General features: G+C 42.9%; 1 long non-coding RNA gene across 1 annotated transcript; it reads left to right on the top strand.

The window, feature by feature from the left end:
- The first annotated feature begins 10,372 nt into the window (after positions 1-10,372).
- On the top strand, positions 10,373-19,454 carry LOC128348006 (uncharacterized). Its single transcript, XR_008317875.1, has 3 exons — positions 10,373-10,926; positions 17,982-18,159; positions 19,054-19,454. It is a non-coding gene; the product is annotated as an uncharacterized LOC128348006 (long non-coding RNA).
- Positions 19,455-27,891: the final 8,437 nt, after the last annotated feature.

Here is a 27,891-nt window from a genome sequence, read left to right as displayed (position 1 = left end):
ATATATCAAGGACAGTGAAGAAGATGCACTTCAAATGGTCAATAACGCAAAACTATTCAACACCAATGAAACAAAGCAGGCCTACAAGAAAGAACAAGTGAAGAACTGAGCAGAAAAATGGAGAAATAAGCCACTGCATGGTCAATTTTTGCACAATACCTGTATAAGTAGAAAATCAGACATCACCGAGACCTGGCAATGGCTTAAGAATGGCAACTTGAAGAAAGAAACAGAGGGTTTAATACTGGCTGCACAAGAACAGGCACTAAGAACAAATGCAATAAGAGCAAAAGTAGAAAAGTCAACAACAAACAGCAAGTGCTGCCTTTGTAAAAAGCGGATTTAACAGTGGATCACCTAATCAGCTGTTGTAAAAAGATCGCACAGACTGACTACAAACAAAGGCATGACAAGGTAGCAGGGATGGTACACTGGAACATCTGCAAAAAATACAAGCTGCCTGTAGCCAAAAATTGGTGGGACCATAAAATTGAAAAAGTTGTCAAAAATGAAGATGCATAAATATTATGGGACTTCTGACTACAAACAGACAAACATCTGCCACACAATACATCAGATATAAATGTACCTGAGAAGAAAGAAAAACAAGTCAAAATAATCGACATAGCAATACCAGGGGATAGCAGAATAGAAGAAAAAGAAATAGACAAAATCACCAAATACAAAGATCTACAAATTGAAATTGAAAGGCTGTGGCAGAAAAAGACCAAAATAATCTCAGTGGTAATTGTGCCCTAGGTGCAATTCCAAAACAACTTGAAGAGCACTTCAACACCATAGGGGCCACAGAAATTACCATCAGCCAATTACAAAAAGCAACTTCACTGGGAACAGCCTATATTCTGTGACGATATATATAATAACAGCCACAACATTGATAATACAATTCAGCCATCCCAGGTCCTTGGGAAGGACTCGATGTCTGGATAAAACAAACCAGTCAATAACACCTGTCTGACTGTGTAAACAACAACAACAACAGCAACAACAACAATAATAATAATAATAATAATGGCGCGTTGACCATTTTGGAAAATGGCCACCACGCATTTGAAAATGACCTCTGCGAGGCTGTGGGCCATGCCAGGCCTCATAGAGGCCATTTATGCAGGTGCAGCAGCGGCCAAAATGGCCACCGTGCGCAGTTACAAGGCCCTTTTTACCCGGCCACGGCGATGAATTCAGAGGCCAGCGGGGGGAGGGGGAACTTTTGCAGACACAACCCCCCCTGCGTGCGGCTTACTGGAAGCCCCCCCAAAGTGGCTACAGATTGTTGTGTGTTTTTTTAAAAAAATTTTTTTTGAAAAAATTCACGAACCACCCCCAGACCGGACCAGGGTGGGTTCAGTGAGGGCCGGACCAAACTTGGCTGGTCTGGTTCGATTCCAGTCTGGTCTGGACTCGAACTGAACCAGGCTAGCTGGTTCCGTGCACACTCCTACACCATTCTCCAACCTGGTGTTCCATGCAGATGTTGCATTTTTGTGAGAGGATGTTGGCCTCCTATGAGAAGACTTTGTTTTTCTAGGAGAGATGGCCAGCTCCCTATAAGAACACCTAGAAACCAGTCAAGTCCCCCCCCTTTTTTTCCAGATGCTGTGGTTTTCTGAGGTATAGAGGCATCACCATCACACAACTGCTTTCTGCCTTCTTCACCACTCCACCCTTGTTGCTGTTCACCACCTTTCACTGGTGAATGCCTCCAAGGGGCATCCCTCAGAAATATGGCTGGGCAGGGGACATTTGGAGCTCTGACGGTATATACAAAATATTAATTGAAATAGACCAGAGCTTGGCCTGAGTGATACCATTTTTTAAAGTACAAAACTCCAGACGGAGACTAAGCTTGCAAAGTTTTTCATTTATAATAATTACGTGTGACACAGATCTCTGATTCTCATTTCTCAGTCTTATATGTGTAATTTAACTTCATCCCCCTGCTGAAATAACAAGTTGACCTGCATTCGAATCTGAAGAGGCAGCTGTTGCAACTAATACTTAGTATGTGACAGCAACAGCAGCAGTTCTTGCTCTGGGCTTCACTATAGTAGGTCTGGCATCTTTTTCAGTCAACTTCTGTCCTGGCACAGCTATCCCCTTGCCCAAATCACTCACGGCCTGCAATACAGCTCTGCATCTTGTGCAGTGAGACTACTCCTCAAGCACCACCACAGGAAATGGGACAGGAATAATTTCCTGATTCTGTTGCCCCCTCAAACCAAAACACTGCTCCAAACAACCTTTCTTTGATAGCAAAGTTTGAATGGTTGCCATTAGTTGATCCATTGACCTGGTGTCAGAAGGTGAAGGAAATGACTCCTTTATTATTTGGTGACATGGCATTATTTGTAGGCAATTATTGTAGATATACTGCACCTTTAAAAATGATATATATGTAGTAATATATATGTTATGAAAGGATTAGAACACTCTGAATATCCTTATTATCAATAAAACGGCAACATTTTCTCATGTATAACTCTGAGAGAGAGGGAAGAGAAGAAGGAGGCTGAGTCAGGATGCCAGAGCATACTACTGACCCAACATCCTCTACTACTACTACTATTACTACTTTTGATTGAGTGAGTGAGTGAGTGAGTGCCATCAAGTCAGTGTCAACTCTTAGCAACCATATAGATAGATTCTCTCCAGGATGATCTGTCTTCAACTTGGCCTTTAAGCCCTCTCAGTGATGCATTCATTGCTGTCATAATCAAGTCCATCCACCCTGCTGCTGGTCATCCTCTTCTTCTCTTTCCTTCAACTTTTCCTAGCATTATGGACTTCTCAAGGGAGCTGGGTTTTCACATAATGTTTCTGAAGTATGATAGTTTGAGCCTGGTCATTTGTGCCTCGAGTGAAAATTCTGGATTGATTTGTTCTATGATCCATTTGTTTGTTTTCCTGGCTGTCCATGGTATCCTCAAAAGTCTTTTCCAGCACCTACTACTACTACTAATAATAATAATAATAATAATATGTATATACTGTTTTTCAACAGTAGTTCTCAAAGCAGTTTAATTAGAAAAACAAAGTAAATAAACAAGATGGCTCCCTGTCCCCAAAGGGGACACCTGTCACAATCCAAAAAGAAATGTAAGGTAGACACCAGCAACAGCCACTGGAGGGATGCTGTGCTGTGATTAGATAGGGCCAGTTGCTCTCCCACTACTAATTTGAAAAGAATCACCACTTTAAAAAGCACATCTTTGCCATGTTAGCTCATTTACAGCTCCCTTCTCCTCTGAAGCAAAGGAGGAGGGAAGATGGGTTATAATGGCACACCTCAGCTACCTTTCATGTACATCCATAGGTCAGCCTAAATGACTTAGTTGGAAGAGTGTCAATCAGGTGCTGGCATGAGTTTTAAATCTCCAGTCCTTTGGCATCCCCCTCCCCCCTGTCAGTGGGGGCACAGTTGCCCATGACTTGATTTGTATGATAACAAGCCAATCAAGAAGAAAGGCGATCTCATGCCAATCAGAAGCCAGTGCAAAAAACAGGAAGCAAAGGAAAATCAGTCCACCAAAACTGGTGCTAGGAATGCTCAGAACACTTGGAATGTTATGAGCTCATTCCTTTGGAAGAACCGGCTCACCCGGTTGTTCCAACAGAATGTTCCAGGGATTTGCATTCTGTTCTGAGCTTGGAGTGGAACACAAATTCCATTCCGTGCACAACCGTATCAGCTACCTTGCATGTACATCCATGGGTCAGCATAAATGACTGACTGTTGGAAGAGCCAACCAGGTGCTGGCTAAGTTTTAAATCTCTAGTCCAAATTTTCTCAGATCCTGTGTCCACATCCCAGGATTTGGGTTGGAACATAATAAATGCTTCCCTTGGTTCATGATGATTTCAGGCTTCCAAAGTGGCTGGTATAAAGAGTCTAGTCCAGATTTTACCTGCTTGTCTTGTACGACTAAAGACATGTTGGAGACAACTGTTAATAGCTATTCCTTGTTGTCAGATTTAGGGCAGGTTTACACTTGCATGTTGTTTATCACTTGGCATGTGGGGATTGAGCTGTGCTTTTCCTGATTAGGGGGAGAATTAGCTTATTTCCAAGACAAATTTGTCACGAGCTGGGGTGCAGTGGGGTGAAGGGACCTGCCCATTACATCACTGCAAACAATTCAGTGGAGTAAGTTTCACACTAATCTTGTGGTCATCCTGGCTTGATTTATACATGCATGTGTATTCCTTCCTTTCTGTGCACTTAATTACTGGCAGCTGAATATGTGTAAGGACTCCACTGAAAAGTATTGGTTTGGGTCCATTGAATTGTTAGTGGCATGCTGCTTATGGAATGAGGCTTTCCTGCTCCATCCTCTGTCTTGCAGCCCCCAGCACAAACACCAACAGAAGGCTAATCCTGGGGGTCAGGGAATCCCAGGATTAGTGTGGGGTGTGGTCCAGGCGGCTGCTGATTGCAATTCTGCTCCCTTGCATAAACAGAAGTGCTGTTTGCAAATACTAATCAGGATCCATCCCACTGTATTTTGAAGTGATATGTATTAGGGATGTGCAAATTGATTTGATTTGATTCGACTCAAATCTGGGTGATTCGAAGGATTCAAATTTGAATTGAATCACCCTTTAAAAGGGCAATTAGATACGAATTCAAATTGAATTTTTGAAATTTGATTCAAGAGCTGTTTGGCACCTTTTAAAAGCCATTCAGGCCCCCGGTTGGTTAAAAAAAGGTGGTACAACAGGCTTGAATCAATTCAAATTTCATTTGAATTTAAAACCAATTTTCAAATTTGATTCAAATTTGAATTGGATTTTCAAAATTCATTTGAATTTGATTCAAATTTGAATTGAATTTAAAATGTGGTTCGTGCACATCCCCAATGTGTATAAATATGGAAGTTGACTGTTGTGTGGTATGGTAGTGCCAGTATAGTTAAGATGAGGAGTAGTTTCAACATTTAATCATCATAAGTACGGTCTTGTATATTATGCTAACTTTATAAATAAGGCTTCATGTGCACAGACTATGCCTTGGCCTTTCAGCTTGAGCTTGGACTGGGGAGGGGTGCATCCAGGCAGAAATTCCAAAATTGCCATTTTCCCCATCACTTGTTAGAAATGCCCCTGATAAACCTTTGCCTGATGCACACTGCTAGAAGCCACAGTGATTCTCCCAAGTGCCACCTATATAGTAAATGCCCAGCCAGAAATTTAACAGGCCCCGCAATCTAACCAAACTCATTTCCAACAGATTTCTGTTTCTGTAAAAGGCAGCATTCTTCCCCTCAATGTTTTATACTATAGCAAATATTGAGGCAGAAACGGAAGACACGCAGTATTTCCACATATGATTCCTCCAGGAAACCTTTCTCTCTGCTGCTTTCAGGCGGCTGGCAATCCAAGGGCTTTCTTGGCTCTTAATCTGTATGGAGGAGGGGAAAAAGATTGCCAGGTCGAGACACTTCCTGACTTTGTACCCTGTGATTAAGTGCATTTCACTGCATACTAGTTCAGAACAAGACGATGAGGAACATTACCTGATTGCCTCAGAACATGCTGGCAAATTTCCTCCCTTAAAAGAGAAAAAGGGGATGAACATTAATTATTATCCCTCCTTTGTTTGGCTTGGTTCTGAATGGACTAGCTGCTGCCTTTGTTATTCAATGCTTCCTTCCATTTTTAGTCAGAGATGCCGCCTCAATTTGCTTTGTTATTGAACTTAATCCAAATATACTGTATGTCAAAACTGTATCAACCATCATTGAGTTCCACAAAAGAGTTGGACAAATAAATTGTAATGGCTCTGCAGCCTATTAGTATATTAATAGTATCTTAATATACTATTAATATACTATATTAAGATACTATATTAATAGTATCTTAATATACTATTAATATATCACTTTTCAGGTTTGAAAAAAGTTAAATGCTTGGAAGGAATTGAAGGCATGATCACCGGAATGCAATTCCTCCAGCTACTGTTAGCAGTTTTGGCTGAGGTGTGAGGAATTAGTGTCGTGCAGACAACTTTTCAGGACTGAAACTGCCTTTTGAATCCAGTGCAGGTTATTTGAGGACTATAGCTGAAAGTTAGGCCTGTGCGCTTCAGTAAAATAGGAATTCTGATGTTGGAATTCTTTGTCCCCACCACCAGGGGACAGTAGAAAGTGGGGCAAGTGCCCAGGTAGTGTCCTGGTGATGGGGCCTTTTAATTCACCACCCAGTACTGGCATGGGGATGGCTGGATGGCACAAAGTTCCTCAGGAGTTTGGGGTGGGGGTGGGCAGGGAGCACATAACTGCTCCCTGGGAATCCCACACACTGCTGGGGGTCCTGCACAGAACCTCTCCTGAACAGAAAGGGAGAAGTCCTGCTCAGACTTCTCCCTTTGATGACTCCAATCCCCAGAAGCTTATGCATTTCTCCAGCAGTGTGTGGGCTTCCCAGGGACCAGTTCAGCACTCCCTGACCACCCCCACCCCAAACTCCTGAGGAACTTTGCCCAGTTCAGCCATCCCCATGCCAGTGCTGAGCGGTGAATTAAAAGGCCCCATCACTAGGACACTGCCTAGGGCATTTGTCCCACTTTCTACTACCCCCTGGTGGTAGGGACAAGGAATTCCGACATCAGAATTCCTATTTTACTGAAGTGCACAGACCTACTGAATGTTGTGAGAGTAGCCCATTTGTGGATGCTTTGAATACTTCAGTAATTGAATGCATAATGATGCATCAGAAATCATGAGTTTCTGGCTGCACATTTACTATATAGATGGCATTTTGAGGAAGTGCTGTGCCTTATAGAGATGCATCAGACAAAAATTAATCAGGGGCATCTCTAACAAGTCATTGGGGAAGCTAGACCAATTGAATTTATGCCTGGAATGCCTGTAGCGGATTTAAGCCCAGTCTTTGTCTGAAAGCAAGCCCACATGGGGGGAAGGAAAATGCTGAATCATTCCCTCCATGTTTGCTCAACAAAGGCTGTTCCTTTAAACTTAAACTGGTAGAAAATATGCTGCCACCACACCCTAATTACAGAGCTCAACCCCTCTGTGAATTTGGGTGATTGTCCAGGGAGACTCTCATTCTCTTTACCAAATGGAAAAGTATAAAAACCCTTCCATGTGCAGCCTACACATGATGAGAACACCTGGTAGAGCTGCTGAGCAATTAAAATTGAGACATGTTAATCCAATATCTTGGGGACGTTTCTTCTCCTTGTACCCCATCCCTAACGAAATGCGGCATAGATACTGCAGTACAAAACTCTTGTCTCTGCTGTTAAAATTAAAAGGTCAAGCACAGCCGCATGGCTACCCAGAGCGATTATGATTACTAATCTTTACTGCATCATCTGGAGGTCCCTAGTGGGCACTTATGCAAGCACAAAACCTATTAAATAGTTCATAAATAATAGACTCAGAAAGAGAGTCTTCCGATAAACAGGGCCCTGAAAAACATATGGATGAGAAACACTTCTGAATAAGTTGTTTGATTCTGAACATTAAGCCCGAAGCATTTTTTGAAGTAGGAATGCAATGTGTCATATTTGGTAGAATTAGCAGCTTAATTAAAGAGGATTTTACTACGTGTTCCCATGTAGTATTACTGAATGCAATATGACAGTATGGTCCTCAATCCCAGTCATAAGGCAAAGAGGCACCTTTTAACATGGTGATTGAGCAGGGAGAGAGTAACTGGCCCTATCCACCCCCAGCACAGTACCTCCAGTGACTGTTTCTGGTGTCTATCTTATATATATTTTTAGATTGTGAGCCCTTTGGGGACAGGGATCCATCTTATTTATTTATTATTTCTCTGTGTAAACCGCCCTGAGCCATTTTTGGAAGGGCAGTATAGAAATCGAATAAATAAAATAAATAAAATAAAAATAATAAATGGTCTAGGCAAATCAGACAAAAGGTCCATCTTGTCCACCACTTTGTCTCCAATAAGGGCCACCAGATGCCTCTTGTGTCCAGGTCAGGCCATGGTCCTGGATGGTCTGACCCAAATCCAGACGTGGAGCTGTGCAGAATGTACTGGTATGTTTGCTAGGTAAAGATAAAAGGTCAAGCTGCTCATATTTATGCCAGGCCTAGCCAATCCCAAGGCTTCAGACTGCCTACCGATCCCAGGAGCTAATGTTATACATCCAATTCCCTTCTGTGCCTGAAGCACTTTGAGGCCTACACATGCACAGTGTGTGGTGGCTGTGATTAAATGCCTGGGGTGAGACCGAGAGTCAGAAGCTCTCATACATAGCTGCCCTATATGGTAGACTACTGAACTGCAATAACCTTGCCAAAGTATAGGACTCTCAGGCTCTGGACTGACACCCGCCCCCAGTTAAGCAAGCCATTGCCTTTCAGAACAGGAAGGATTTAAAAGGCTTCATGTTTGGTCTAGGGCTTTGCCTTGGTTCTTGGTATTATCTGCTCATCTGGTGGCAACTCAGGGCTGGGCCTTCTCTGTGGCTGCACCAGAGCTTTGGAATGCACTTCCTGTCAAAATAAGAGCTTCTTGATCTCTGATTGCTTTAAAAGACCCTTAAGACATACCTGTTTTCTCAGGCTTTTAATTAAAACTAATTTTGAACTCTTTAATTATTTTACTCTGTGAAATTGTTTTATGTTATTCTGTGAATTGTTTTTAATTTTTTTATTCTGTGAAAGTGTTTTGTTTGTTTTACTTTTATATTGTAACTTGGATTATATGATGAATAGAAGAATATGACAAATATTTATATAACACTTTTCATCAGAAGTTCCCTAAGTGGTTTCCATAGATATAAACTAACAAACAAACAAAATGGCTCCCTATCCCCAAAGGGCTCACAATCTAAAAAAGCAACATAAGCTAGACACCGGAAACAGCCACTGGAGGGATGCTGTGTTGGGGATAGATAGGGCCAGTTGTTCTCCCCCTGTTAAATAAAGAGAATCACCACTTTAAATGGTGCCTCTTTGCTCAGTTAGCAGAGGACATCGCCTAGAGATGTATGATAGATAGATAGATAGATCAGATTAGATAATAAATTCCTTGTTGTCTGCTTGGCGTTGATTCTTGGCTTTGGCTTGCCTCTTGATCATGGTTCCTGGTTGTCTTCTCAGCTTTGAGCCTTGGCTACATCTCTGACATCAAGACAAATGAAGCTATGCTAACCAACTCCTGGCCTCTAGCAGGGCCCTCCTGTAATAGATCTTTCTCAGAAAGAAGTTCAGTAGGTGTGGCTGGCTAACGTTAATGGGGATATAAATACTATGTGATTTTTATGGCCACAGTGGGGTAAAATCTCAACATTCAATAGACTTGATTAAATGCAAAAACCAAATGGGAGACCTGACAACATAAGCCCCTTTATGACTTAGCATCTGTAATATTTCAGTCTCACAATAATTTAGGAGAAAAATGAAACCGAGGGAGATGTATTTTTTAATGTTTATGAGGGGAAATTAGCAATTTAATATCTTTTCCAATAATTGAAACAGGAAAGAAAATGAGAGGTAGAGTAATAAACTATGACCCTGACCTTATTGGGTCAGATCTTAATAGGAATGTCCACATTCCTAGTGAAAATTACATGACTGAATGCTCCTCCATACAAAAATAATGTCCTGCATACAGAAAACGAGATGGTGGCAGCGGCGGCGAATATTTATATACCACTTTTCAACAAAAGTTCCAAAAGCGGTTTGCATAGAGAAATAAAAATAAATAAAGATGGATCCCTGTCCCAAAAGGCTCACAATCTAAAATTGTGATGATGAAGGGAAGGGCTCTGAGTCTTCTCCCTGACACATTAAGTTTTCTATGTGCAGGAGGAATATTTTTGTATGGATGGCCTCATCTGCCATCTGAAGTGATACCATCTAGGCACAGGTTTATTATCTCATCTGCTATTTGTGAGGTCTTTAGTTATTACACTGTTTGCAAGAACTAGTCCTGATATCTAGTGCCCAAGTCCAGGTGTGCAGCTGACATGTGACAACTTTGCTCCAACCACTCCTGCAGGAAGTAAGCACCATGAGGGTGGATGGGGCAGAGGAGAGCTGTTGGTGAGATGGGGTGGCTGAAGTTGGACCTTTCAGAATAGGCCATGGCCAGGAGTCAAGCAAGGGGAAGAAGGAATCAAGTAGGAGATGAAGGCAATGCTGCTCTCCTGCCATTACTCGCTCACTTGCAGCTATATTCAAAGGTATGCTATCTCTGAACCTGCAGTGGGCTGTTTCAGATGCAACATGGATCCTCGGTTGAATTTGAGAATCCCTGCTCTGCTTCTCTGTCCGAATGCGCCTCTCAAATTCATAGGTGGGGGAGGGGCTACCTGGACTTCTTATAGGCCGGTGCTGGTCTCTATGAGAATGGCTACTATGTGCTTCTGTGAAGGAATGAGGCCTCAACCTTCTATTTTGTGTTACAGATTTCTATTGTTTACTCCCTATGTTTTGTGTTAAATGGCAGCACAGGGGCCAAAGGTTCACAGTTCTTGTTCTACAGTTTGGTTTGGGAGGAGAAAGAGTCTTACTGTTAACCTTTTGGAGGGAAGGGAGAGTTTGATTTGATTGGGTGTGCTTAAAAAATGGCGGGAACCTGAGTTTGTTTTGATTTGTTTGTTTGGAAAAACTGGAGCAGGTAAAGACAGTAAAAGGAGGCTTGCCTGCAGCAGAAAGTTAGCTGGAATTGTAATCTGAGAGAGCCAGGAGAGAAGCGCTGAGAGGAACTGCTGAAAACAGAGCTGAGAAATTGCTGGGAGAGTTGAACTGAAACTCTCTTGAGGACTGAATCACTCTCAAAGCCGCTGAAGGAACAGTCTGGAATTGAACCCCCAGTGCTGGGAAGAAAGAGCAAGACCTGAGGCTGAGCAAGGGGAAAAGTCAGGCTTACTGCAGAAGCTGCTCAGAAATGATTGTAGGAAAACTCCTGGTAAGGACTCTAGGTTAAGGTATAATATTAGGTACAGGTAAGGCAGGATGCATTTTTCTCATGTTTTATTTGTTCCCTGTGCTCAAATGGGTTGCTGTTTTAAACTAAATTTTCCAAAAGAACTACTGTTTTACACTAGACTATTTTAAAGTAAAAATTCTCTTTTAAAAAAATTCATTAAACTGTAGTATCTGTCTGTTTTCCCCACTCCAAGTTTAGAAGCCTTCCCACCCTATCTAACTTTGACTGAAACAGAGGTTTGGAAGGCTGTTTCAGTAGACATAGCCAGAGAAAAGATGAAAGTCTGCTTGCAAGTGGTAAAGCTTAAAATCATGGGACTGGTGGAGACTGGGCCGTGGCAGCTTCCCTGGCCTGAGAGTATCCTTTCTTGCCTTCCTCTCAGGGCACACAGGTCTTTAGGTCATTGACACATTTGAATTTCAAATGTGTGTTTCCTGATCATGTTTGCATTCCAACATCTGTCTCACTGAATTCCTGTAATACATGTAAATTTGGGGGTTATTAATAAATACTACCAACTTGTAATTCTTAAATCTTATAATTCAGTAATCTTATATTAATAGTGAACTTTACCAAACCAAATTTTGGTCCACATTTCCCCCATATGTCTTCCCAAGTCTTTCGGCTGACATAGAAGTTGTTCAAGCTCCTACTCACATCACAGTCAAGTTCCTATTCACTTCATTAAACAAGATTATCAGTAATAGTATAAGTAATGCATACAGGAAAAATCCTATTTCTGCTTTCATTTCATTTTAATCTGATATTTGGACATTGTGCATCATATTAGTAAAGCTGGGCACGTTGGCGTTTTCTAGCCCCTGAAATAGGCCTTAATGAAATCCTAATCAAATAATGGATGAAATCAGAAAACTGATAGTGGTGGAGATTGGGAGAGATATGATTACCCTCAATTTCTCCCATACCCTTAGAGCTAATGCTGTAAATAGGTATCATTTCTAAGATCTTGAAATAGGTTTTTATTAGCACCAAAAATTGTTCGATTTTGTTGACGTTTCCATAATTGTAACAAGAGTTCAAAAATTACCCTTTAGAAGCTAGTCAGGATACAATATTGGGTAGAAAGCAAGTGAGTGAAATTCCAATAACAAATCTGCTCTCCTTTTTAAAATACAAAAGGTAATAGCCAGCCCTATATGCTGAGAGAGGGGCACTGCCAGACCCCTAAGAGAGGGCAAGTGCTGAGCAAGTGACTGAGCCACAGATGACTGAGCATAATGAATGCAGGGTCTCCAGCGCACACTGTGCCCTGAGGCAATAACTCTGCAAGATGCCCCAAAATCCAAGGGCTTCCCTCCAAAGCACTCAGGGCCAATTTTGGGGTTGGACTTACTGGGGCTACTGCTGCCTCCCACCCTCGCTCCCCTCCCTTCCTTCCCATGGCTGTCGCCTTGAAAGAAGTTGCCTAAGAAACTAAATCCAGACAAGACTGAGGCAATGATGATGGTCAAGTCCTGTGACTGATGGAGGATGAGGAGAGGCACCCACCAGTGCACTTGCCAGATGACCAGGGGCAAGTGCTTCCTCATCCTCTGGTGAGCAGGACATCCAGCCCCACACGATCTCCTCCCCAGAGACCTCATTTCTAATGCCATTTTTGAGAAGGTAAGAAATCCCTTTTGAGCAGTAGGAGAGCATTCCCCCTGTTTCTTACGCTCTTCATATCCTAGTGCAAATGAGAGAAGATCTGTTTCTCTCTCAAGCCCTCTGCCAATGTACTACAAAGGATTGGGGGGTGGTTGGTTGGTGGTGAACACAAACAATTATAGTGAGCTAATCCAACATTTCCTGTCAATTTGGGGACTTGGGCTGCTCGTAAAACTAACACTATGTCTAGAAAACCAGGATGCAGCCGAGTCTGAAAATACTTTCTGCTGCCAGTTCTGTTTGTCTCCATGATAAGATCTGAATTGATCATTCAGACTTTTGTAGCTCTGATACTTGTCTACTGTAATGGTCCCTAGGGGGGATTATCCTTGAAGACAGTTTGGAGACTTCTGGTGGTTCAGAATGTTGAAGCTTATCTCATGGGAAAGGGCTGCTCTCAGTGCCTTCTGACTTCCTGCACCCTTCTGGACACATTCTGTTTTGTTGGCTTTAACCTTGTGAAGCCTTAAATGGCTTGAGCCCTGTGCAGCAGACTATCTCTTTCCCTATATCCAATAATGACAGTCAAGAGCGGTCCATAACAATAACTCATGTACTATTTTTGAGTGGCAGAAGCATGTAGAGAGGTGTTCGTATTATTGCTCCACACCTATGGGGCCTTCTTCCCTGATTATTATGCTGGCACAGTCATAAGATGGAGAGTGTTTTCAGAATTCCACCATTATAAGCCTATTGCTTATAAACTCAAACGTATCCACCCAATCCCTCTCAAATCGTGCACACGTTGACTAGGGGGCAAGGGACACCACTCCTCCAAATTTGGTGCAAATCTGTTGCCAAATGGCTGGGATACAGCAGTTTAGGTTTTTAACAAACTATTCTATTAGGTCAGATGTCAGCATTTAAGAGGAAAAAATAATACTTCAATGAAACCGAAAAATACTCCCATCCATTCTGCTCAAAACCCGGCACCCTCCCCACCCAGGCTGTCCTTAGGGCATGGCAAATAGGGCAACGGTGCCCTCTCAATGCCCCCAGCCTGGCTCTGCTACACACCACGTGCACAAGGTAGAGGGCAGTCCATATCTCATTTTATTGGCAGATAATGGTCCAATGTAATATGATAAATGAAATCTAGAGGGTTATAGAAAGAACATAATCATTCCCGAGAGCTAACTGGCTGACCTAGCAATTATTGATTTAAAACCTCTTGAATAATAAAGCTATATAGAAGTTCAAGAAGGTAAAAAAATGACACAGTGTATCATTAAAAAATAAGTATATAAAGAAACAAGGTTAAGTGATAGGCATATTTTCTTATTACATTTGTATTATGATTCAAACATTTTAGTGACTCCATTAAAGAAATGAAGAATTAACTAAGTCTCAGAAGCTGTGCTTACATCATATGCAAAGAAAAACAGCTTCAGCTTTACGTGCTAATGTTCTTTTGTCAGCTTTTAGTCGGTCAGTCCAGTTTTTTCCAAAATCTAAAACACAAGCTTGCTTTTATTCTGGTGGTTGGGCAGTGGCAGCCCCTCCTGGTAGAGTGGGGGGATGGAAAATGAGCTGGGGGTGCAACTCGCTCCCACTTTTATCACCCTACCCTGGCTGCCTCATTCCCCCACACCTCACCCTGCTGCTATGTTAACCCCAGGATTGCAGGGTGGTCAATTGCCAAGTTGGGAAACTGGACAATTGGGAGCCACAATTGGGCGAACAAGTTCAAAGAACCCAGGCTGCCAGTGGGAAAAGGCCACCGAGCCCCGTGGCTCGGGCTCCATAGGAGCCCAGAGCAAACTCCCCCCTCCCATGCCCGGGCCGCCGAGAGCCCAGGCGAACTCTTCACCAATTATTTCAGGCAGCTCCGACTGCCTGATAGAATGTTTTTCCCTTCCTCTCCCTCTCTGGAGGAAGAGAAAGGGGAAAACGTCCTATCAGGCAGCTAACGCTGCCTGAAAAGACGAGGAGAGAGCTCGTTTGGGCTCTTGACATCCCAGGCCATGCCCCCTTGCAACATGAAAAGGGGGCGTGGCCTGGGCTGCCGAGAGCCAGAACGCTCAGCACATAATTTCAGGCAGCGTTGGCTGCCTAATAGGACGTTTTCCCCTTTCTCTCCCACCAGGTAGGGAGAGGAAGGGAAAAACGTTCTATCGGGCAGTCGGAGCTGCCTGAAATAATTGGCGAAGAGTTTGCCCGGGCTTTCGGTGGCCAGGGCGTGGGAGAGGGCATTCGCTCTGGGCTCCTCTGGAGCCCAAGCCATGCCCCCACGTGCATGATGTCACATGCACACGCGTATTGGAGGAGGCCGCCAAGCAGGGCTGGATGCAGGCTGTCGCTCAGCTGGCTCCGCACCTGGACCAGCCTTTGTGCCTGGGGTTAATGCGGTGACAGGGCAAGGCAGGGGAGAAAGAGGCAGCCAGGCTGGATGAAAAGAGCGGAAATGAGCTGCACCTGTGGCTCATATTCCACCCCGTTCCACAGCTCATTCCACCCAGACATGCTGCCACTGTAATTAGATGTGCTTCAGTTTGCATTCCAAGGTGGCATTAGGACAAAAGGAGCTAAATGGCCAATTCAGCAAGCATCTTTTCTTTACCATCAGCTGTCCATCTATTCAAAACCCAGAGACCATCTCTTCACTTTGCAAAACAGAACAATATGGCTGCAACATCAACAATGTGCCACATGGGAATGGGGGTGTGGCTCAGTGGCAGAGCTTCTGCTCTGCATGCAGAAGGTCCCAGGTTCAAACTCTGGCATCTCCAGGTCGGGCTAGAGAAGACTCCCGCCTGACACCTTGGAGAAGTCACTGCCATTCAGTGCAGATAATGCTGAGCTAGATGGACCAATGGCCTGACTCAGTATAAGGCAGTTTCCTATATTCACATGCAATTATGCTGAGGCTTCAAGGCACCGACTCTTTATTTTTTTATGTTTTACCACTTATTTTGTCTTAAGCAAATCTGGGGGGAAAGTAAGAGGAATTATTCACTGATCTTCTTTTGGAAAGCACTTGCATGGAATGTACTGAATAGATTACTGCCTGTTTAGTCAGTGGAGATTTTAAGCTGGTTGCAACAGAGTATGTGTTCCTTTTTAATGCAAACCTAGAGGCATGTTATTAAAAGCCGATTTCCTCTTAATGCCAAGCAAAGATCAGAGCTTTAACATTAATGGTGAAGCCAATTTGTGCAGTAGTGATTGACATTAAAAGCTTTGCAAATATGTAGGGGGCATAATTAACTCTTATTCCCAAGCCATGTCTATGGGGAATACACGGATGCTTCAGTATCATTATCTATTTTAATACTGACCACTGTTACTGGATATTGGAGGAAACACAGTGTTCAGAAGGTCAATGGTAGAAGCTCATGGAGAAAACAAAGAGTATAAGCATTGTACAGAAGGGCACATGAAATCTAAGAGAACAAAGGTGGCCAACCTGAGGTTCTCTAACTGTTGTTGGACTATGGTTCCCATCATCCCCAGCTGCAATAAACTGTGGCTTCAGGTTGGCCATCCCTGTAACAGGAAAAAAAATCAGATTTGATGCTGAAGTTGGCACAGAAATGTGGAATTATATCATTATGTGACAAATTCATGGAGAAATTGTCACAACCAATGGCTACTAGTCTGAGGGCTATAGGCCACCTCCAGCCTCAGAGGCAAGATGCCTCTCAATGACAGTTGCAGGGGAGCAACAGCGAGGGAGCGGGCATGCCCTCACCTCTTGCCTGTGGGCTTCTCAGAGGCATCTGATGGGCCGCTGTGTGAAACAGGATGCTGGACTAGATAGGCCTTGGGCCAGATCCAGCAGGGCTGTTCTGTTCATTAGCCCAGCACAATCCAGGAACCCCCAACACATTCCTGCCCCTGCGTTGGCTCATAAGAGGGCCAGTCCACTGGGGAGGACCAGAGGCTCCATGAGTTTTGGGTTTCCATTGGACTGTACCTTCATGAGTTAGGCCATTCAACTATAGGAGGCCTTGCTGATGCTGGGCCTGAATACATCTGTTTAAAAATATACACCTCGCCTTCCCTTCCACACTCAACCACTGCAGACTCCCAAGGAGTCCAGGCCACTCCACGAGTCCAGCCATTTCCCTGCAGGCTTAGTCTTGCTAGATCAGGGATGGCTCCTAGTACACCTTCAAAATTCCTGGGCTGGACTAGCAGAGTGAGCGCTTGCACTCCTGCTGTCCAGTCACTGCAACCTGGCAAGGTGTTGGTGTGATACCCTTCCCCCAAGCTTGCATGGATCTAGCAATGGGGCAGGGTGGCGATAGCCCTCCGTCCCACATGCATGCCCCATCACTTTCATGAGAGGGCAGTCCTTGGGGCAAGGGGCTGCATCACACATTATTAACGATTCTGCCCTGGAACACCAGGCCGGTATCCCACAAGAGGGTTCTTCTAATGAGTAATGCCAGCGACTGCATGCTTGCACCCAAGGGGAAGGGGCTGGGCTGCCCTTCCCTTTCTAATTTGGACAAAAAATAGAACACAGCCAGTTAAGAATTCCAGGGGCTGCCTTCCAACTCAGACCCTGGTTATCACTCCCCTGGCATGTGTTTTCTTTGTTGGGAAACAACTGGGTTGCCCGGTTTATAGTGCTACCGGGATTCCATGTGCTTGTGCAAATACTTCTTCATCACTGGATGTGTGGAGACGTCTTCAAAATGTGCCTGGCTGGTAAGCCCATCCTCTTTTTCTGCAGATTGCTAAGGTGGGGCGGGGGGACCTGAGACACAGTGGAAAGCTTGGGACTCAGCCATGCACCGTCCCTGTTGCCAGGCAATGGCTGGAGGAGTGTGGAGACAGCGAGATCGGTGCAAGTGCTCGGAGAGGTGACCAACGACAAGCATGGCAGGCATAGAACTGGCGCATTTCTGGGTTGTTCTGAGCCACTCTCTCTATGGTTTTGGCAGCAACAATAGCACAAAACCCAGGTAATGGCAGCAGCAGAATTCAGACGGCACAATGCTGCCTTCAAACTTCAGGTTGGAGCAGCGAAACTCACTACAAACCAAAGGTTCAGATTATGGAAAACCTTGGGTTGCTTTCACGATGAAACTGCGGTTTCACGCATTCGGACAACCACGAAATGAAACCTCCTTCTCCTTCTCCTTCTCCTCCAGTTGGGCATTATGTGCAAAGGCAACCATTAATTTTTTTTTAAGACAGCATTAAATTTTTAATGATGGTTTTAAATGATTTTAATGTTGATGTTTTAAATGTTTAAACGATTTGAATTGTTTAGTTGATTTAGTTTTGATTTTTACTGTTAATTGATTTTAATTGTTCTTATTTGTTGTAAGCCGCCCTGAGCCATTTTTGGAGGGGCAGTATATAAATATAATAAATAATAACAAACCATAATCTTTTACTTTCTGCAAAACAAGTGAAGCCTCAGGAAAAGGCTTCTTGGCAGCACCCCATGCCATTCAGAGACCTAAAAGAAAATTTAGAGGACCAAAAATGTTCCTTTTGAATGGAAGGAAAAGTGGCTGCTTGATCAGTGCTCTCTCTGGAGCAAAGAAGACATGAAGCAGCCTGTCTCCTGCCCCCACCTGGTCCCAGGTAAAGGAGAACCCTCATTCAATTTTTTTCCTTTGTCATGTTTTCTTATTTTCTTTCCCTTTCTTTAAGGGGAAAGATTAAGGGAAGAGGACAGGGTAGGGCAGGATGAGAGCCTGACAGACATGCCAGATCTGACCCAACAAGATAGTTGGGAGGTGCTGGCATGGCACTCCCAGGAGTGCCACTGTTGTGTTCTGTCATGGGTCAGAATCTGCCTTTTGGGGCCATGCATCAGCTACTACTTTCACACTACTAGCCTGAGCAGGGAAGACTGGATTGCTTGATGTGTCCATCACTTTGCTATCAGAGGAGATGATATTGTGGTCTGCCTGCCGCCTACCGATGTTGCATAGGCTCTTTACAAATTAGCCCGAGGTATGAAAAAGCAAAATAATTCTCTTTATTCAACACTGGCCTGCTCTCTGGCACTGCTGTTAATAACTGGAAATGCAGTTTGTAATTATACAATTAATGATCTGTGAACTTGGCATTCAGAAACAGCTGAATTTAAGAGACAGCCGGGAACACCAAACAGCATTCGTATTTATGTTCTGATCTGAAGGGCAACTGGCTGTTTAAGGCCATCCACATCCTTTCTACATCTGTTCTAAAAGAAATATAAACACCATTCACCATAAAACACAGAAGAGCAGAATACATATACAAAATAATCCATAGAATATGCTTAAGGCACATGAAGTTGTTATACTCCTGAAGCTAAGTAAGGTTGGGCCAGTTAGCTGCCTGCATGGGAGAACTGTGCTTGATAATTAGATGTAAGCTGCTCTGAGAACATCCAAGGAAAAGTAGGGTGAAATTGTAATGAATTAAGTTCCTACATTGGGAAATGTTTTTTTCCCAAAAAACCCCCCACAAATTTCATTTTATACCTAGAGAAGGATAGAGTGAGCAGAAACACTCAACGAACAAGAAAAGATATTCCAAGCGATGACATTCGCCTGGCAGAATCACAGGAGCATAACAAATGCTTCCGGCAATACTTTTGACTTGCACACTATCCAAATCGGCGTGCTTCTGCAGACCAGCTTCATAAACCTGGGTTTCAAATGCTCCTGGATTCAACAGCAAGCCCATGCACAGAGAGAAAGTATCCATTGTACATCCCTGAGTAACTCTGATGAAAAAGGTGAAGAACAACATGCAATCTATTCAGATTGCTTCAAAACCATGGAAAAACAGCGACAGCTCAGAGAAGGACCTGAGCTCTGTTTCCTGAGCAGCTGCTGAGCCTGGGCAAGTGTTGAGAAATCTGGGGGGAAAGTAGCCCCCGAGAGTAAAACTAGAGGTAATGCTTTTTGTTGTTGTTGTTATTTATAGTGAAAATAGCAGCCACAGAGGGAGCATTCTTAATCAAGACCATGATGTGGGCAGAAGAGACTTTTCCCCTTGCCCCCACCATGGTCCAGTTCTAGACTGGGGGTCCCTGCTAGGGATGTGGAGAAATATCTGAGAAAATTCTCCAATGATTCTCCTTGGGAGGAAACTTTACTCTCTTTTGAATATTAGTTTTTCCTTGGAGGAAGCCTGAAATTTTCTTTTGACATTTTATTTTGGAGAAATGTTGATTCCTACCACATCTTAGGCTGCCGTTTGTCCCCAGTGAGGATGGTTCTGCTAGCTGCTCCCCTCCTGGGACAAACAGCAGAAACAAAGCCTCCTATCTGGAGTGGATCACAGCTGGAGCAAAGAGCTTATGCCAGTGCCAGATTTCGGCACAAGTTCAGTAAATGACAGCTTAGCATCTTACATTATGAGAGGCCTCTGAATACCATAAAATGAAGTAAGTTAGGAAAAATGATGAACATTCTAACTATGAGAGTGGGCATTTCCATGATGGGGAAGCTAGGGCACTTGATAGCTGGATCATGATAGTTGTATCATGGCTTCAGGCAGTGTTTACCTCATCAGATGAATGCTGCTGCCAAACCATAAGCAGTGTGGTGAAGAGGGATGAGTGACACATACTGAGGCAGGACTTTTTCTTTTGATGCATACATGATTACAGGGGTTTGTTTGTTTTTATAATATCTGAATAGGGCTTACAATTATTTTTTAATTTATTACCAGGCACTGAGTATTGCAACACTCTGGTTCCATATTTTACTTTTTGACAAAATACACCCCCAGGTACAGAAAATTAATTAAATATGATCTTGTGCATTTTTACTGGCTTTCCTTGTTCTTGGTATTTGTAGCAAATTAAAGCCTTTGTCTCAGAGCAAGCTCATAAGAGGGAGAGAAATGCTGAATCATCCCTGCTGAGCTTCCTGACTAGGCTTCTCCCAAAACTATTCTGTATTATCAGTAGGTTCAAAATGCTGCCACCACCACCCCTTTTTCTACATAAACTCTCTGGGCTTGGGGTGTGATAACCCAGGAAAAAACCTCTTAATTTGGATCTTGGACAAGTAAAAAAATCTTCCACGTGCAAGTCTACACGTGGTGAGAAAACTGATAGATTCTCAGCATTTGAGGGCACGTTTGCACCAGAGAAATCCCCCTTCACCCCCCCCCCTTTTTCCTGAGTTAAAAAACAACTCGGAGTGGCTTGTAAAAAGAAAAGAACTAAAAACAGTTTTATTCAATTACTACAGACTGCTTCCCCCTGAGACTTTCTCAGCTTTTAGATACATTTAATAATACTTAGTAGGATTACAAAAATAGGTTGTCTTAATGCACACTTAAATGTTTACAGAGGCTGCTAGCATTCCTTATTTCAATTACATTGCTGGTAAACGATAATAGAACAGTATCCAAAATATGCAGAGCACAGACACACAAGAAATATAACATCCCTAATGCAAAATCATACTAAATAAACCTTTCCCTAGACTAAACTTCCCTTTTCCTTGATCTCCCCAAACTCCTGGTGGAACTTCAACCCTCTTGTAAAAAATCTTCCACATGCAAGCCTACACCTGGTGACAAAACTGATAGCTGCTGAATATTTGAAGGCATGTTTGCACCAGAGGAATCCCCCCTTCACCCTCCCTTTCCTGAATTAAAGATCAACTCGGAGAGGCTTGTAAAAAGAAAAGAACTAAAAAACAGTTTTATTCAATTACTACAGACTGCTTCCATATGAGAAATATAACATCCCTAACACAAAGTTGGGCTAAACAAACTTTTCCCTAGACTAAACCTATCTTCCTGCAGCCAACTTTCATGGCCACATGTCCTTCTGTGCACCTCCAGCCAAGCCTCTTCTAACAAAGAAGTCCCTTCTTCCTGGCAACAGCTCTCTAGGTCTCACCCACCTGGTGTGCTGATAGGCTGAGCCCAGGAGTTCACCAGCCTGTCAGTCAAGACAGGGTTTACTTTCTGTCAACTCTTTAGAGGGAGGGGAGGCTGATCACTACAGTATTCTAATTAATATTTCATATTTTTACAACTTGTTTTTGTCATGTCTATGACAGAGATAACTGTTTTTGTCAGATTATTAGTTTTTTGTTGCATCTTTGCCAAGCATATATGCCAAGCCTTATGTTTTCTATTTTCATTGTACTTTTTGTTAGAATTTTTTTTTTTTTAAGATTCTGTCGTGCCTTTTAAGCTTGGCATAGCTTAGGGCCTCAGCATGTGGCTTCTGGCTAAAGCACCCTTTCCCCACATCATGGTCTCAGTCTAAATCAGGACTTACAGCTACTATATTTGTATGTTAAAAAACCACATGCTGAACAAAACATGATTAATGCCATGTCTTGATTGGCCTTCAGTAAGCAGAATGAAGAAACCAGCATCAGTTCAAGATATTTTTGTGTCTGAGATGGGCCATCATCCAAATTGTGCTCTCCTTCCTGTGGCTTAAAAAATAAGAAAAAGAAGTTAAATAACTATGCACTGTAATGTAATGGCATCTAAAATATGCCACCCAAGGCAGTTGGCCCACCCTGTCTCATGGCAAAAGTACTGAACTGTGCCACACCGAGGACTTTGAGGAGGCAGGGGAAGGAAGAAGAAAAAACTCCAGGTCAATTTACTTTAGTGGCATCCAGAACCTGCCATCTGAGGCAGTTGCCTCACTCTGCCTTATCATAAGGCCAACACTGACAGAAACGCTTAAAAGTCCCAAATCTAGGACCCTGAGGAGGCATAATAGAGATCCCAGCTAGTAGCAGCAAGCTTTGACCATTGATTTTCCTTCTGAAGCTCAGCACCCTCATTTATTTCTTTTGTGGGAACAGCTCTGTCGAGGCTGAGCACCTTATCCCTCCAGGTTTTTCTATCAATCCAGCCTCTCTCTTGTGTAACCCACCAGCATGAACTCTAGCTAAAGCCTTCCCATCAGCAATGTACAGCTATTGCTTCTGGCCTGGCTGTTGTATCTAATCTGTATTTCTGTGCGCTCATCTCCCTTCAGCGGGAGTTCTTCTGCTGCCCGCTGACTTCAGTCTGCATTTGGCTATTTGAAGGAGATGTCCCCAGCATGTGCTCTAATGATAGCTTTTTGCTTCAGCTTCTTACTGTTTCCAACCCTGATTCATTTTAAATTTCATTTACATTACCTGCTCTTTTATTTGCTGTAGTTACACTTAGTTTAACCCATACATGCCGACTGACCAATTCACTGTAGTTTCTCCCATGCAAGGTGGTTGTTTCCTTAGCAATGACCCTTTCTAGACAGCAATGAACTGCATGTTGTGACACGCTGTTCAGATGTCAAACAGGGCAATTTCTGTAGTGCCACCTGCTAGTTAGCCTTTACTTTCTGTGAATAATCCATCCTTTCCCCCATTCACCAGAAAAGTAGTAATGAAAAGGGGTGGGTTATTCTCAAATAGAAAGGACTGACCAGCAGGTGGAGCTGCAGAAATCATGCAAGGTCTCTGCTGGACATTTGAACAACACATGAGATCCTGCTAGGAAAGAGAGAAATCTGTGGCAGTATGTGGATGGTGAACAAGCTCTTGCTAAGAATTTACACACAACGTGCAGTTTGTGCTGAACCCTTCAGCTTCCATTCATTTTGTTTCCTGAAACTTCCTCAGCTGCTTAATGCTCACCAGTCTTCTAGATTTGTATTTTTCTTGCAAACACTGGACTGAACTGGCACAGGGGTGAAAACAGCTTGGAGGGCTTTCAGGGAAAAGTAAAATTGGCAGGGTGAAGGTTGCTTTGCAAGAGAGAAGAGACCATTGGAGTTACTTTAAATGCAGCAGCAATGCAACATGTAGTTTGTCCCACCATCACCCTCCTATGCTAGCAGGGAAGACTGAAGGGTGTAGCCCAACGAATGGGACCAATTAAAACAAGAAGTTGGCTCCTTATATTGTGTGTGTGTGGGGGGGGGGGGGCTCTCCTTAGAATCTGCAGCTGCTAAATTGGATGTGATTCTAACACAAAGAAGAAATCTGCCTCTTTGTTGCTTAATAACTACAGGCAGAATGCTTCCTGCGGAGCAGAATTCGTATCTATTGGAATGCTTTAGTGGAAATGATAAATTCCAGCATGAGCTGGGTGGATAACAAAGTGGCTTTAGTGCTTTTCCCTCTAGATTAAAAGTATAACCAAAAGCCAGTGAAAAGTCATTACTGAGATTCTGTTTGAAGAAATGTGTAAAAAAAAGCCAGATTTAGATTAAATTGCTACTTGCAGTTATTTAAATGAATATTTATAATTATTTATACCTCCCTGATTTTATTTTTATCTCTGCTTTAAAAATTCATTTTTAGATGGGAATAGAGTGGGTGGGTGGGTGGGGGGGGGAGACATGGAATATGAGAACAGTTTAGGGAGGAGTTGTAGTTTAGTGATCAAGCAGATGATTTGCATTTATTGCTATGCAGGGCAGTGAAGGACTCCTGTCTGAAAACAGTATTTACCCAAAGGAAGGAAGACTCTGAATTCAAGACGACCCCCCATGTTTAACAGGAATGAACTGGGGGCGGGGATCATCTTGGATTCAGGTAAATACTGTGTGAATGATGCCATCTCCCTGCCTCTTCCTGTGCCCATGCATCTCTCTAGTTGATGAAAGCAAGTGGAAAATAAATGCTTGGTTTATATGATGTATGTATCAGAATGTTCTGGACATTTGTCCATCAGATATCGAGCTGCCTATACAAATGACTCATTACTTGATGTTGCCTTTAGGTCATAGGCATATGTGATCCTGCATGCATGCCCACTAGGAGCAACTCGTGCAAGAGCTCCAAAGCTGCTCCATGCCCAAATAAGGAACACGGGGTGCCTTTACTTTGCCAAGTACCACGTCAGGCTGGACAATGCAGGGATTGGGTGGGCTGGTTCTCACAAACCACACTGGAAATGGGAGATTTGCAAGGTGTGTGCTCCTGATTGCTGATCATAAGAACATGGAAGGTTTCAGCGATGTCAGGTTTGCACCACACCAAACTGACATTCACCTCGAGTCAATAATCGAGGATTTGATCTAGATGTTGTGTGTAGCCAACATCACCAAAAAGTTCTGGATTCTTACAACCGGAAAACAGTAGCACTACTCACACCTCACTAATCTCCTGTTTCCCAGTTTGGCTGCATTGTGCGGGTAGTGAGAATCTGCCCACTAGATATTTGATGTACAATTTATATTATTTCATTATTAAAATGAAATGGTGGATATAGCAGTAAAACAGAAATAACCTACCCAATATGTTGCTTGACATCTGGTTCACATAGTTTCCATTTCCAAACTGACTTTAACCTTTCTCTTTGAATCCCTCTTCTCCCTCCCTCTCTCTCTGTTGGTTCAAGACTGAACAACATGTTTTGCAGGCATCATTTACAATCCATACTTCCTGCTGGACTAATGCAAATTTGAGTCAGTCTAAAAGATGTGCAGCTCCATCTATCATTTTCTCGGGAGCATTGGGGAAAGGTTAATTGGCAGCACGTTGGCACAATTAGCATATGACAATGAATTTGCAACACAGAGGAAGCTGTTTTCTTTCTAACTTCATTGCAGTGCTGATTCCAACCATTCTATTGAATATGTATATCTGAAATTCAGGCAAAATTATTTTAACTGTTCCAGGGACTGGCAGGTCCTTCACACATCCCCCCTCCCTTCATTTACTAAATCAAAGTATGTGGCTTACCTGTTTGGATAGAACTACTGGTTCGTGTATAGCAGTTGCCTTTGTCCCCATTGCTTCAGAAGCCACTAATGTTTGCACAGAACAAAAGAATGTTCTATTGTTTGGTGCCATTTCAGAAATCTGAGGCTTATTCTGTCATTTGGAGAAATGTAAGGACATAATATAACTGGACAAGTTGCCAGAGAGGTTGTGAAATCACCTTTTATTGCAGGCTTTAAAATGTGGTTGAGTAATCATCTTCCTCAGAGAAGGAAGAGAGCTGATGAACTGGGAGGTCCATTGCAAGATTATTTATTTATTTATTTATTTATTTATTTATTTATTATTAAAACTTTAATACCGCCCTTCCAAAAGGCTCAGGGTGGTTTACATTAAAACACCATTAAAATCAGTTAATAATTGAAACAAATTATAAAGCATAAAACAACGATTAACAATTAAAAACATTGTAAAACAGCAATTAAATAATCAGAACGATTTAAAAACAAGTTTTAAAAAACTGAGAAAGCCTGGTTGAAGAGATGTGTTTTTAGGTGTTTTTAAAAAATTGCCAGAGATGGGGAGGCTCGTATCCCAGCAGGGAGCGCATTCCACAATCTTGGGGCAGCAGCTGAGAAGGCCCGTCTCTGTGTAGCCACCAAACGAGTTGGTGGCAACTGGAGACGGACCTCCTCAAGTGACCTCAATGGGCGGTGGAGCTCATAACGAAGAAGACACTCTCTTTAATACCTAGGGCCTAAGTCGTTTAGGGCTTTATAAGTTATAACTAGCACTTTGTATTTTGCCCGGAAACCTATTGGCAGCCAGTGTAGCTCCATCAACAGAGGAGTGATGTGGTCTCTCCGAGATGACCCAGAGACCAACCTGGTCTCTGATTAGCACTCATTTACTTAGATTAGCACTCATTTACTTAGAAACATTGATGCAGTTGCCACTGAATTCTTCCCAAAGTTAAATATGAGAAAAATCTAAGGAGTCGTGCCAGGCCAATCATTTATAGGAATTTCAAGAGAAGGCAACACAACTTGGATACAGATAACAACATTTTTTAAAAAACAAAACACACAGATGTTTTCACCTTCTCTGTAGCTGGAAGTCATTGATCTGAATGACTGATTTCAATGTGTATGGCCTACAGCTTGAGACTGCCTTCCTGACTCATGTCCAATTGTTGGCTAGGCAAGGCAAATGACAAGAAACTCAATCTCAAACCATTTCTCCAGCAAAACAAACGAACAAACAAACAAAGAGTACTCACTTGACTGTAGTCTCACCATTTTATATTTCTGAACCAATTCTGGAAGCAACATCAGCAATAAAGGATGTATCAGAAGAACAGCAAGTTAAATAAGATTATATTCCATTCCACCCATTTAAATCCTAAGAATAAATCATTTATGACTTGTTACTTTTACATTAAAAAACCCCCAACATGTTTTGGTGGCTGACATACTGTCAGGGGATGATGGAGTGGAAGAGGCAGGAATCGGGGGAATATGCCCCAAAGTCAGGACGCTCACACTTACAGTGGCACACTCCCCAGTTGCAATCCCCAACTAATGGCATAGGAAGGGGAGGTGCAGGTCACAACTGCCAGCCAGGAAGCAAACCTGCTGCATAAAAGTGAGCTCAGAAACAAGGAGGGTGGGCATACCTCACAGTCTCCTTAGGTATAGCCAGACTTGCCACGTTCCAGGCACACCCACTATGGGTGATGTGATGCCTGTGGATCTATATTTAGGGGACGTATGGCCTATGATGAGCAGCCAGCAACAGAGGAAGGCAATGAAGGCCCTGTGATTCTGTAGAGTGGTGGAGGTTGCTCTAATCAGGAAAAGAGGATAACCAGGTGCCAGGAACTTCCACTTTCCATATCCAAACTCTGAGGCCACTGGGGAAAGCTGGGCGAGCTGCCAGAAAGAGGCATGATGCTGGCACAGATGCTGACTAACTGTGTACTTGCACAATGAGCAAAGTTGTGCCAGCACAAAACTATTGTGTTAATGCACAAAGGCACCAGAAGTTTTGAAATTGCACTATTGTGCTTTTGCGCTGTTGCACAAAAGCTATCAGTAAAATATATGAGGAGTGCCACAGGTTGTGCATCTGTTTTTAAAGCAAGGACATACTTTCTAGGGAAGTGCAAAATATTTCGGGCACAGAATGATCTGTGCCCGAAATGAACAATTTTGGGTGATTCGGGGCTAAATTGATTACTTCCTCATATTATTCATAGTAATTGAGGTGTGAAAAAGTGAAAGTGGGGTCATGAGAGTTGTTTAATTGAAAAAAATCTCATTTGCTATGATACAATGAGAATTCACACCTCAGAAAAAACTTCTGAGGTGTGAATTCTCATTGTATCATAGCAAATGAGATTTTTTTTCAGACAACTCTCATGACCCCACTTTCACTTTTTCACACTCTCTATTACTATGAATAATATGAGGAAGTAATCAATTTAGCACACTTCACCTTATGAAGACAAACCTCATAAAAATAAATTCACCAAAATTCACCCCTCTGCCCAATCACTCTTAAATTGGGGATGGGTGGTAGCCTCCACCCATTAGGCACTACCACCCCACCCCACTCTTTTGGGGCAGATCCACTTTCTGCCCCCAAACTGCCCCAAAGTCACTAAAACTTCAAA

This window comes from Hemicordylus capensis, chromosome 2, assembly GCF_027244095.1.
Source record: "Hemicordylus capensis ecotype Gifberg chromosome 2, rHemCap1.1.pri, whole genome shotgun sequence".
NCBI classification, from domain to species: Eukaryota; Metazoa; Chordata; class Lepidosauria; order Squamata; family Cordylidae; genus Hemicordylus; species Hemicordylus capensis.
The sequence above is the reverse complement of the archived record's forward strand: the minus strand, read 5'-3'. Positions and strand labels throughout refer to the sequence as shown.